Genomic DNA, 13,240 nt, shown 5'->3' on the forward strand with positions numbered 1-13,240 from the left:
TATGTGTCCAGGGCCTCTCAGGGACTGGCAATGGCAAAAGCAACCCACTAGCACGGGAGCAACAAGGCTTGGCCTGCGCGCAAGTCCCACAGGACTGCACAAAAGACCGCACATCACACGATAAAGAAGGCCACCAAAATGACCTACCAACCAAGTCTCTGGTACCAAAAATGCCAGGATGACCAGCCAACACAGAACAGTGAACCTCAGAAATCACTCTACTAGTCCATCTGTCAGGAACAAACAGCTTCCCCACAGGACAACGATCAGGTTTGTCAGCCTGAAATTTCTGAAGAACCCGTCGTAAATCAGGAGAAACTGCAGAAAGGACCACCCCTTCCTTCAAAATACTGACTGGTTCCAAGACCTCAGGAGAATCAGGCAAAAAACTGCTAGAGAGGGCATCAGCCTTAATATTCTTAGAACGCGGAAGGTACAAGACCACGAAATCAAAACAAGAAAAAAACAAGGACCATCGAGCATGTCTAGGATTCAACCGTTTGGCAGACTCGAGGTAAATGAGATTCTTATGATCAGTCAAGACCACAATACGGTGCTTAGCTCCCTCAAACCAATGTCGCCACTCCTCAAATGCCCACTTCATAGTCAACAACTCCCGATTGCCGACATCATAATTGCGTTCAGCAGGCGAAAACTTACGGGAAAAGAAGGCACACGGTTTCATTAAGGAACCAACAGGATCCCTCTGAGACAAAACAGCCCCTGCCCCAATCTCAGAAGCGTCAACCTCAACCTGAAATAGAAGAGAAACATCCAGTTGACGCAACACAGGAGCAGAAGTAAAACGATGCTTAAGTTCCTGAAAGGCAGAGACAGCCGCAGGGGACCAATTCGCCACATCAGCGCCCTTCTTCATCAAATCAGTCAAGGGTTTAACCACGCTGGAAAAATTAGCAATAAAACGGCGAAAAAAAAATTAGCAAAACCCAAAAATTTCTGAAGGCTCTTCACGGATGTGGGCTGAATCCAATCACGAATGGCCTGAACCTTAACCGGATCCATCTCTATAGATGAGGGAGAAAAAATAAAGCCCAAAAAAGAAACCTTTTGCATCCCAAAAAGACACTTAGACCCTTTCACAAACAAGGCATTGTCACGAAGGATCTGAAATACCATCCTGACCTGCTGCACATGAGACTCCGAATCATCGGAAAAAGTCAAAATATCGTCCAAATATGCAATCAGGAATTTATCAAGATAATCCCGGAAGATATCATGCATGAAGGACTGAAAAACAGATGGAGCATTAGAGAGTCCGAATGGCATCACAAGGTATTCAAAATGGCCCTCGGGCGTGTTAAACGCAGTTTTCCATTCATCACCCTGCTTAATACGAACAAGATTATAAGCCCCCCGAAGGTCAATCTTAGTAAACCAACTAGCTCCCTTAATCCTAGCAAACAAATCGGAAAGCAAAGGCAAAGGATATTGAAACTTGACCGTGATCTTATTCAAGAGGCGATAATCAATACAGGGTCTTAAGGAACCATCTTTTTTAGCAACAAAAAAGAACCCCGCTCCCAACGGTGAAGAAGATGGCCGAATATGCCCTTTCTCCAAAGACTTCTTAATATAGCTCCGCATGGCGGTATGTTCAGGTACAGACAGGTTGAAAAGTCGACCCTTAGGAAACTTACAGCCTGGAATCAAGTCAATAGCACAATCGCAGTCCCTGTGTGGTGGAAGGAAACTGGACTTGAGCTCATCGAATACATCCTGAAAATCAGACAAAAAACTCTGGAATTTCAGAAGAGGGAGAAGGGGCGATAGACATCAGAGGAACATCATTATGAATCCCCTGACAACCCCAACTAGTCACAGACATGGACTTCCAATCCAAAACAGGATTATGTACTTGCAACCATGGAAAACCCAGCACAATAGCATCATGCAAATTATGCAACACCAGAAATCGACAATCATCCTGATGGGCTGGCGCCATGCGCATGGTCACCTGTGTCCAAAACTGGGGCTTATTTTTAGCCAAGGGTGTAGCATCAATGCCCCTTAAAGGAATAGGGTTCTGCAAAGGCTGCAAGGGAAAACCACAACGCCTGGCAAACTCAAAGTCCATTAAGTTCAAGGCGGCGCCTGAATCCACAAACGCCATGACAGAAAATGATGACAATGAACATATCAAGGACACAGATAACAGAAATTTAGGTTGTACAGTACTGATGGTAAATGAACTGGCGATCCTCTTGGTCCGCTTAGGGCAGGCAGAAATGACATGGGAAGCGTCGCCACAATAATAACACAACCTATTCTGACATCTAAAACCTTGTCGTTCCATTCTAGACAGAATCCTATCACATTGCATTGGCTCAGGAATTTGCTCTGAGGATAACGCCATAGCGCGCACAGTTCTGCGCTCCCGCAAGCGCCGATCAATCTGAATGGCCAGAGACATAGAATCACTCAGATTGGAGGGTGTGGGAAACCCCACCATAACATCTTTAATGGATTCAGAAAGACCCTTTCTGAAAATTGCCGCCAAAGCATCATTATTCCATTTAGTCAATACAGACCATTTTCTGAATTTCTGACAATACAATTCTGCCGCCTCTTGACCCTGAGACAGGGCCAACAAGGTCTTCTCAGCTTGATTCACCGAATTAGGTTCATCATACAGTAATCCTAACGCCTGAAAGAAGGAGTCTACATTAAGAAAAGCAGGATCCCCAGATTCCAGGTAAAATGCCCAATCCTGTGGATCACCACGCAGTAGGGAAATGATGATTTTAACTTGTTGAATGGAATCACCAGAGGATCGAGGTTTCAATGCAAAAAGCAGTTTACAGTTGTTTTTAAAACTCAAAAATTTGGACCTGTCACCAAAAAACAAATCAGGAGTAGGTATCTTCGGTTCTAAAGCAGGAGTCTGAACAATGTAATCAGAAATACCCTGTACTCTAGCAGCAAGCTGGTCTATACGAGAAACTAATTCCTGAACATTCATTCTAGCACAAGGCTCTTCAGCCACCCAGAGATAAAGAGGGAGAAGACAAAACAGACTGGAGATAAAAAAATGGCTCAAGATCTTTCCTCCCTTCTTCTGAGATGCAATTAACTCATTGTTGGCCAGTAGTACTGTTATGATCAGGTGGCCTTGGAGCAGCATGAAAATACCTTTGCTCCAGCAGTGGTAACTTTACTGACCGCAAACCCTGATCCTATCACCGCAACTAGAAGTAGCCGTGGGGTGTGCCTAACCAGACCTAGACACCTCGACACAGCCTAAGGACTAAATATCCCTAAAGATGGAAATAGGAAAAACTCTCTTGCCTCAGAGTAGATCCCCAAAGGATAGGTAGCCCCCCACAAATAATGACTGTGAGTAGGAGAGGAAAAGACACACGCAGACAGAAAACAGGGATAAGCAAGGAGGCCACTTCTACCTAGATAGGAAAGGATAGTACAGGATACTATGCGGTCAGCATAAAACACTACAAAATATCCACAGCAGAAAAATACAAAAACTCCACCACCTAACTAAAGATGTGGAGAGTATATCTGCGGCTCCAGCGAGTCCAACTAGACTGAGAAAAACATCAGGCACAGTCTAGCAGGAACAAAATAGAAACAAGATAAGCACAGAAAATAAACACACAGCAGTGTGTCTAAAAAATGAAGCAAACACTTATCTTAGCTGAATTGGCAGCAAGCAGGAGAGGCCAGGCAGAGGACCAACACTTCCAAAGGAACATTGACTACTGGCAAGGACTAATGAGTCCTGCACAGCTAAATACCCCAGTCAGAATTGCAATTAGTAGAAACACCTGTCCAAGACTGCTGCTCAGGAATAACTGCATTACCATCAACAACCACCGGAGGGAGCCCAAGAGCAGAATTCACAACATAAAGGATCCTGCACACCTAAATATCCCAGTCAGAATTGTAATCATCCGAAACACCTGGCCAGGACTGCGAGTCAGAGACAACTGCATTCCCACCTACAACCACTGGAGGGAACCCAAGAGCAGAATTCACAACAGTACCCACCCTTGAGGAGGGGTCACCGAACCCTCACCAGGGCCCCCAGGACGATCAGGACGAGCCAGATGAAAGGCACGGACCAAATCAGCAGCATGGACATCAGAGGCAAAAACCCAAGAATTATCCTCCTGGCCATAACCCTTCCATTTGAACAGGTACTGAAGCTTCCGCCTCGAAAAACGGGAATCCAAAATCTTCTCAACAACATATTCCAACTCCCCATCAACCAACACAGGTGCCGGAGGATCAACAGAGGGAACAAAGGGCTCCACATATTTCCGCAACAAAGATCTATGAAAGACATTATGGATAGCAAAAGGGGCCGGAAGCGCCAGTCGAAAAGACACCGGATTAATAATCTCAGAAATCCTATAAGGACCAATAAACCGAGGCTTAAACTTAGGAGAAGAAACCTTCATAGGAACATGACGGGAAGACAACCAGACCAGATCCCCAACCCGAAGCCGGGAACCAACACATCGACGACGATTAGCAAAACGTTGAGCCTCCTCTTGAGACAACACCAAATTGTCCACCACATGAGCCCAAATCTGCTGCAACCTGTCCACCACAGAATCCACACCAGGACAGTCAGAAGGCTCTACCTGCCCAGAAGAAAAACGAGGATGAAAACCAAAATTACAAAAGAAAGGCGAAACCAAGGTAGCAGAACTAGCCCGATTAGTAAGGGCAAACTCGGCCAATGGCAAGAAGGCCACCCAGTCATCCTTATCAGCAGACACAAAGCATCTCAAATAAGTCTCCAAGGTCTGATTAGTTCGCTCGGTCTGGCCATTTGTCTGAGGATGAAATGCAGAAGAAAAAGACAAATCAATGCCCAGCCTAGCACAAAAGGCCCGCCAAAACCTAGAAACAAACAGGGAACCTCTGTCGGACACAGTATTCTCCGGAATACCATGCAAACGAACCACATGCTGAAAGAACAACGGAACCAAATCTGAAGAGGAAGGCAATTTAGGTAAGGGCACCAAATGAACCATCTTAGAGAACCGGTCACAAACAACCCAGATAACAGACATCTTCTGGGAGACCGGAAGATCAGAAATAACAAACGTCGAAATATGCATCCAGGGCCTCTCAGGGACTGGCAATGGCAAAAGCAACCCACTAGCATGGGAACAACAAGGCTTGGCCCACGCACAAGTCCCACAGGACTGCACAAAAGAACGCACATCACATGACAATGAAGGCCACCAAAAGGACCTACCAACCAAATCTCTGGTACCAAAAATGCCAGGATGACCAGCCAACACGGAACAGTGAACCTCAGAAATCACTCTATTAGTCCATCTGTCAGGAACAAACAATTTCCCCACAGGACAGCGGTCAGGTTTGTCAGCCTGAAATTCCTGAAGAACCCGTCGTAAATCAGGGGAAATGGCAGAAAGTACCACCCCCTCTTTCAGAATACCGACTGGCTCTAAGACCTCAGGAGAATCAGGCAAAAAACTCCTAGAGAGGGCATCAGCCTTAATATTCTTAGAACCCAGAAGGTACGAGACGACGAAATCAAAACGGGAAAAAAACAAGGACCATCGAGCCTGTCTAGGATTCAGCCGTCTAGCAGACTCAAGGTAAATCAAATTCTTATGATCGGTCAAGACCACAATACGGTGCTTAGCTCCCTCAAGCCAATGTCGCCACTCCTCAAACGCCCACTTCATAGCCAACAACTCCCGATTGCCGACATCATAATTGCATTCAGCAGGCGAAAACTTACGGGAAAAGAAGGCACACGGTTTCATTAAGGAACCAACAGGATCCCTCTGAGACAAAACGGCCCCTGCCCCAATCTCAGAAGCGTCAATCTCAACCTGAAACGGAAGAGAAACATCCGGTTGGCGCAACACTGGAGCAGAAGTAAATCTACGTTTAAGCTCCTGAAAGGCAGAGACAGCCGCAGAGGACCAATTCGCCACATTAGCGCCTTTCTTTGTCAAATCGGTCAAGGGTTTAACCATGCTGGAAAAATTAGCAATGAAACGGCGATAAAAATTTGCAAAACCCAAAAATTTCTGAAGGCTCTTCACGGATGTGGGCTGAATCCAATCATGAATGGCCTGAACCTTAACCGGATCCATCTCTATAGACGAAGGAGAAAAAAATTAAGCCCAAAAAAGAGACTTTCTGCACCCCATAGAGACACTTAGACCCTTTCACAAACAGGCCATTGTCGCGAAGGATCTGAAATACCATCCTGACCTGTTGCACATGAGACTCCCAATCATCGGAAAAAAATCAAAATATCGTCCAAATATACAATCAAGAATTTATCAAGATAAGTCCGGAAGATATCATGCATGAAGGACTGAAAAACAGATGGAGCATTAGAGAGTCCGAAAGGCATCACAAGGTATTCAAAATGGCCTTCGGGCGTGTTAAACGCAGTTTTCCATTCATCACCCTGCTTAATACGAACAAGATTATATGCCCCTCGAAGGTCAATCTTGGTAAACCAACTAGCTCCCTTAATCCTAGCAAACAAATCGGAAAGCAAAGGTAAAGGGTATTGAAACTTGGCCGTGATTTTATTCAAGAGGCGAAAATCTATACAGGGTCTCAAGGAACCATCTTTTTTAGCAACAAAAAAGAACCCCGCTCCCAACAGTGAAAAAGATGGCCGAATATGCCCTTTCTCCAAAGACTCCTTAATATAGCTCCGCCTGGCGGTATGTTCAGGCACAGATAGATTAAAAAGTCGACCCTTAGGAAACTTACAGCCTGGAATCAAGTCAATAGCACAATCGCAGTCCCAGTGCGGTGGAAGGAAACTGGACTTGGGCTCATCGAATACATCCTGAAAATCAGACAAAAACTCTGGAATTTCAGAAGGTGAAGAAGAGGAGATTTACATCAAAGGAACATCATTATGAACCCCCTGACAACCCCAACTAGTCACAGACATGGACTTCCAGTCCAACACAGGATTATGTACCTTCAACCATGGAAAACCCAGCACGATAACATCATGCAAGTTATGCAACACCAGAAATCGACAATCTTCCTCATGGGCTGGCGCCATGCGCATGGTCACCTGTGTCCAAAACTGGGGCTTATTTTTAGCCAAGGGTGTAGCATCAATGCCCCTTAAAGGAATAGGGTTCTGCAAAGGCTGCAAGGGAAAACCACAACGCTTGGCAAACTCAAAATCCATTAAATTCAAGGCGGTGCCTGAATCCACAAACGCCATGACAGAAAATGATGACAATGAGCAGATCAAGGACACAGATAACAGAAATTTAGGTTGTACAGTACTGATGGTAATTTAACTGGCGATCCTCTTGGTCCGCTTAGGGCAGACAGAAATGACATGAGAAGCGTCGCCACAATAATAACACAACCTATTTTGACGTCTGAAACCTTGTCGTTCCGCTCTAGACAGAATTCTATCACATTGCATAGGCTCAGAAATTTGCTCTGAGGATAACGCCACAGCGCGCACAGTTCTGCGCTCCCGCAGGCGTCGGTCAATCTGAATGGCCAGAGACATAGAATCACTCAGACCGGAAGGCTTGGGAAACCCCACCATAACATCTTTAACGGAATCAGAAAGCCCCCTTCTGAAAATTGACGCCAAAGCATAATTATTCCATTTAGTCAACACAGACCATTTTCTGAATTTCTGACAATACAATTCTGCCGCCTCTTGACCCTGAGACATTTCTGACAATACAATTCTGCCGCCTCTTGACCCTGAGACAGGGCCAACAAGGTCTTCTCAGCTTAATCCACAGAATTAGGTTCATCATATAATAGTCCTAAAGCCTGAAAAAAGGAGTCAATATTAAGCAAAGCCGGATTCCCAGACTCGTCGCCACGCAGCAGGGAGATTACGATCTTTACCTGCTGAATGGAATCACCAGAGGATCGAGGTCTCAGGTCAAAAAACAGTTTACAGTTGTTTTTAAAACTCAAAAATTTAGACCTGTCACCAGAAAACAAATCAGGAGTAGGAATCTTCGGTTCTAAAGCAGGAGTCTGAACAATATAATCAGAAATACCTTGCACCCTAGCAGCAAGCTGGTTTACACGAGAAGCTAATTCCTGAACATTCATGCTTGCACCTGGCTCCTCAGCCACCCAGATATTAAGAGGGAAGAGAACACAAAACAGACTGGAGAAAAAAAAATGGCTCAAGAGCTTCCTTCCCTTCTTCTGAGATGCATTTAACTCATTGTCGGCCAGTTGTACTGTTATGATCTGGTGACCTTGGAGCTGCATGAGAACTTTCACTGGAGAAGGTGGCCACTATACTGACCGCAATCCTGAACTTAACACCGCAACTAGAAGTAGCCGTGGAGTGTACCTAACACACCTAGACACCTCGTCACAGCCAGAGGACTAAATATCCCTAAAGATGGAAATTGGAATACTATCTTGCCTCAGAGAAAATCCCCAAAGGATAGACAGCCCCCCCACAAATATTGGCGGTGAATCGGAGAGGAAAAAACATACACAGGCAGAAAAACAGGATTTAGCACAGGAGGCCACTCTAGCTAGATAGGACAGGATAGGACAGAGTTCTGTGCGGTCAGTATTTAAACCCTTCAAAAACATCAACAGCGGAATATACAAAAAAACTTCCTACATCTAACTAAAAGATGTAGGAGCGTAAATCTGCAACTCCAGTGAATCCTACAATCAGAGCAGGAATAAAACTGAAACAAGCACACAGCACCGTGCCACAGATACAAAAACCAAACACTTATCTTTGCTGAATTTGGCAGCAAGCTGGAGAAGCCAGAAAGTGATCCAACACTTCACAAGGAACATTGACAACTGGCAAGGGCTAAAGGATCCTGCACACCTAAATATCCGAGTCAGAATTGTAATCATCCGATACACCTGGCCAGGACTGCAAGTCAGAGACAACTGCATTCCCACCTACAACCACTGGAGGGAACCCAAGAGCAGAATTCACAACAGCTGTGGTAGCCATGCTTGTTCAGTATATGCCTTCAATTTTGAATAAATCCCCAACAGTGTCATCAGCAAAGCACCCCCACACCATCACACCTCCTCCTCCATGCTTCACGATGGGAACCAGGCATGTAGAGTCCATCCATTCACCTTTTCTGCATCGCACAAAGACACGGTGGTTGGAACCAAAGATCTCAAATTTGGACTCATCAGACCAAAGCACAGACTTCCACTGGTCTACTGTCCATTCCTTGTGTTCTTTAGCCCAAACAAGTCCCTTCTGCTTGTTGCATGTCCTTAGCAGTGGTTTCCAAGCAGCTATTTTACCATGAAGGCCTGCTGCAAAAAGGTCTCCTCTTAACAGTTGTTGTAGAGATGTGTCTGCTGCTAGAACTCTGTGTGGCACTGACCTGGTCTCCAATCTGAGCTGCTGTTAACCTGCGATTTCTGAGGCTGGTGACTCAGATAAACTTATCCTCAGAAGCAGAGGTGACTCTTGGTCTTCCTTTCCTGCGGCAGTCCTCATGTGAGCCAGTTTCTTTGTAGCGCTTGATGGTTTTTGCCACTGCACTTTGGGACACTTTCAAAGTTTGCCCAATTTTTCGGACTGACTGATCTTCATTTCTTAAAGTAATGATGGCCACTCGTTTTTCTTTACTTAGCTGCTTTTTTCTTGCCATAATACAAATTCTAACAGTCTATTCAGTAGGACTATCAGCTGTGTATCCATTAGACTTCTGCACAACACAACTGATGGTCCCAACCCCATTTATAAGGCAAGAAATCCCACTTATTAAACCTGACAGGGCACACCTGTGAAGTGAAAACCATTCCCGGTGACTACCTCTTGAATCTCATCAAGAGAATGCCAAGAGTGTGCAAAGCAGTCATCAAAGCAAAAGGTGGCTACTTTGAAGAACCTAGAATATAAGACATAATTTCAGTTGTTTCACACTTTTTTGTTAAGTATATAATTCCACATGTGTTAATTCATAGTTTTGATGCCTTCAGTGTGATTGTACAATTTTCATAGTCATGAAAATACCGAAAAATCTTTAAATGAGAAGGTGTCTCCAAACACTGCTGAAAAAAATAAAGGGAGCACTTAAATAACAGAATATACTGTAACTCCAACTAAATCAAACTTCTGTGAAATCAAACTGTCCGCTTAGGAAGCAACACAGTTTGATGATCAATTTCACATGCTGCTTCACATATATAAATTATTGCATAGTCTCTTCTCATTATGCATATTGCCGACCCTTATTACATAGTGCCCACTCTTGTTATGTACAGCACCATCCCTTACATTGCAGTTTAAATGCAACCTGACAACCACGGCAGCATAAACGTTATTGAAGCCACGGATGTTTAACTCTGCAATGATGTGACGTTTTGGAAAAATCATAATTTGAATCGGCATCTTGTAACAATGCGACTAGGATGAGTAGTCCAAGAGGCAGGACCTGCGTAACCTCTCCCACCCCAATCTGTTTGTTTGACAGATTTTTCCCTATACACAGAAGTAGAAGCTGTTGATATTCCAAAGTAAATTTTCTTTGAAAGTGAAACATACATTTTGAAAACAACCTGGGAAAAGCAAAGTGCATGTCACTTCTTATTTGAAAATACTGATGAAATCTGCTCCAATCTAGGCACTGATTAATCAAAAGGTTGCAAAAATGCTTTAAAAAAAAAACTTCCAAAACGCTTCACAAATTCTTCAGGAAATGTTTCAGGAAAAGAAAAACTCTCCCTCATTGAAGATGTTCCTCATGTAAAACTCAATGGGCCCAATACATCAAAGTGTTTACGCCAGAAGACTTGTGTAAAAAAACACATTGAAAAATTACAAACATTTTGCAGCTTTTGGTGTTTTCGTTTTTGGCCAGCTCCACTAAAATGACAGAGTTCGTGAGGAGTAAGGGCATTATGGGGTGTGGCTATGCCCGCTTGTCAATTTCACGAAAAGTGGCTGTGTACATTTCTTACATCAGAAATGTTATTCCACACACTGAAGCCAGAAATTATTGCTTCAAAATCTTAGTTCTTAGGGCTTATTCAGATGTTAGTTTTAGTCGTATGAGTTTTATTTGTGGTTTTCAACCACAGAATGAATACCTATTACAGTTTATAGAACTGTTCGCATGCCCGTTTATTCTTTCGAACTACATGGTCTGCACAAAATCATGGAGACATGACCAATTTTGATCCAAGTCTCAGATCAAATCTGCCATCGCAGTTCTATGTGTCTAGTTCTTTGGGTTTATTCAGATGTTAGTTTTAGTCGTACGAGTTTTATTTGTGGTTTTCACGCACAGAATGAATACCTATTACAGTTTATAGAACTGTTCGCATGCCCGTTTATTCTTTCGGACTACATGGTCTGCACAAAATCATGGAGACATGATCAATTTTGATCCAAGTCTCAGATCAAATCTGCCATTGCAGCTCTATGTGTCTAGTTCTTTGGGTTTATTCAGATGTAGTTTTAGTCATACGAGTTTCATTTGTGGTTTTCACGCACCGAATGAATACCTATTACAGTTTATAGAACTGTTCGCATGCCCGTTTATTCTTTCGGACTACATGGTCTGCACAAAATCATGGAGACATGACCAATTTTGATTCAAGTCTCAGATCAAATCTGCCAATACAATTCTAAGTGTCTGTGAAAAATCAGACAGCACATGGATGCCATCTGTATGCTGACTGTGTGTTATGAAAATTACAGAAATCTCCATCAGTTTTTTTTCCATCGAACAAAATCTAATGAAACTCTAACGAAACACTGATGGTGAAAAAACAGACATGTCCATCATAGTTTTTAATGGGTATGTGTTTTATCTGTGAAAAAAAAGGATAGAACACATACATGCAACTTGTACGTGTGAATGAGGCCTGAGGCACCGAGACAATGTCTGATGCTAGCCTTGTCTGAGCGCGTTACACAAGACGCCTTGCAATCACTTAGCATTCTATCAGCTATGATTTCATCATCTGAGGGAGATGATTAGTGATGTGACTTCATATCAAAAAGAAATGAATGGAAAGCAGGCCATCATGGACTCATGACGTGATTTTAATGTACATTTAACCCACGAGCACCTTATATTTTGAAGCTTGACTGCAGAATTCGCTCCAGGTATAATAACCCCTTTATCTCCAGGTAATTTTATACTTCAAGACAACACAAGTTTTTTTCATCTTTGGAACTAACTTTTTTTTGTTGTTTTGCAGCCGTTCAATAAAACAATATGGAGTTACATATGTTTGCAGGAATTATAATTTTTCCATGCGCTGTTTTTTGGTGAATATATATTTTTACTTTTTTCCACATTTCAAATGCAACTCTTCCGGCCAACACCTTGTTGGGAGTTGTAGTATTACAAAAAAATGGAAAGTATAAAAGGCATTCCCTTTTCCAATTTCTTAAAGACCTAAATAAAGAGAATTTTCATTGTCTAAATGTTATAGGGATCTATTGTTAGATATTTTTAGGTTTCTCGGGGGTGGAGAAAATCTTCTCAGCTTTTTTGTCTATTCCAGGGACGTAAATAAGACATTGTCTCAAGCAAAACCATAGCCAGGGGGATAAGCCTATTCCTCTGCTTTCCTCTGAGTTTCAGATATCTTTAGGTTTTTCTAAACACTCTACTAGAGTCATGGCTATGGTACATCTTTGGTAGGAAAAGCTAATGTCTCAATGAACCAGATGAGAGGCGGTTACTTGGAGTTCCCGTAACGTGATTTTTAAGCATTATAGGAGGGAGCTCTCTTACAATGAACCTTTGACCTTTGGAGGAAAGGTTTTCCAAACTGTTCTTTTAAATGTATTTCTTTAGTATCTCTCTGGTGTTGTCTCCTGTGTAAGGGAAAGATTTTAACCTTACTGGTTGACCAGTGAATTGCTCAATTTCGCCCATATATTTTATAAAAATGTTTTCTTAATAAAAAATGTAAAATAGATGAAAAGGGAAAAAATGAAAATGAAAGCTCTTATTAATGAATAAGCCCAAGGAGGTTAAAAAAAGATACTTATCTCTTGAGTACATCCATTTAAAACAGAGGGGTAGCTAGGATTTTGGTCCAGGAGGGGGACGAAGCTTCTGAGTGGGCCCTTAACTAGGTAACCTTGATTACAACTCAGTGACGCACCCTAATACTGGAGGAAAACCTCAGCAGATGACTGTGCTGTTACTGAAGATAATCTCTATATAAAGACCAATATGGATATTACCGGCATATGGTCAGCGGTAGATACCAGCCCTACAGAACATAT

The sequence above is a fragment of the Ranitomeya imitator genome, chromosome 3 (assembly GCF_032444005.1).
Source record: "Ranitomeya imitator isolate aRanImi1 chromosome 3, aRanImi1.pri, whole genome shotgun sequence".
Classification (NCBI taxonomy): domain Eukaryota; kingdom Metazoa; phylum Chordata; class Amphibia; order Anura; family Dendrobatidae; genus Ranitomeya; species Ranitomeya imitator.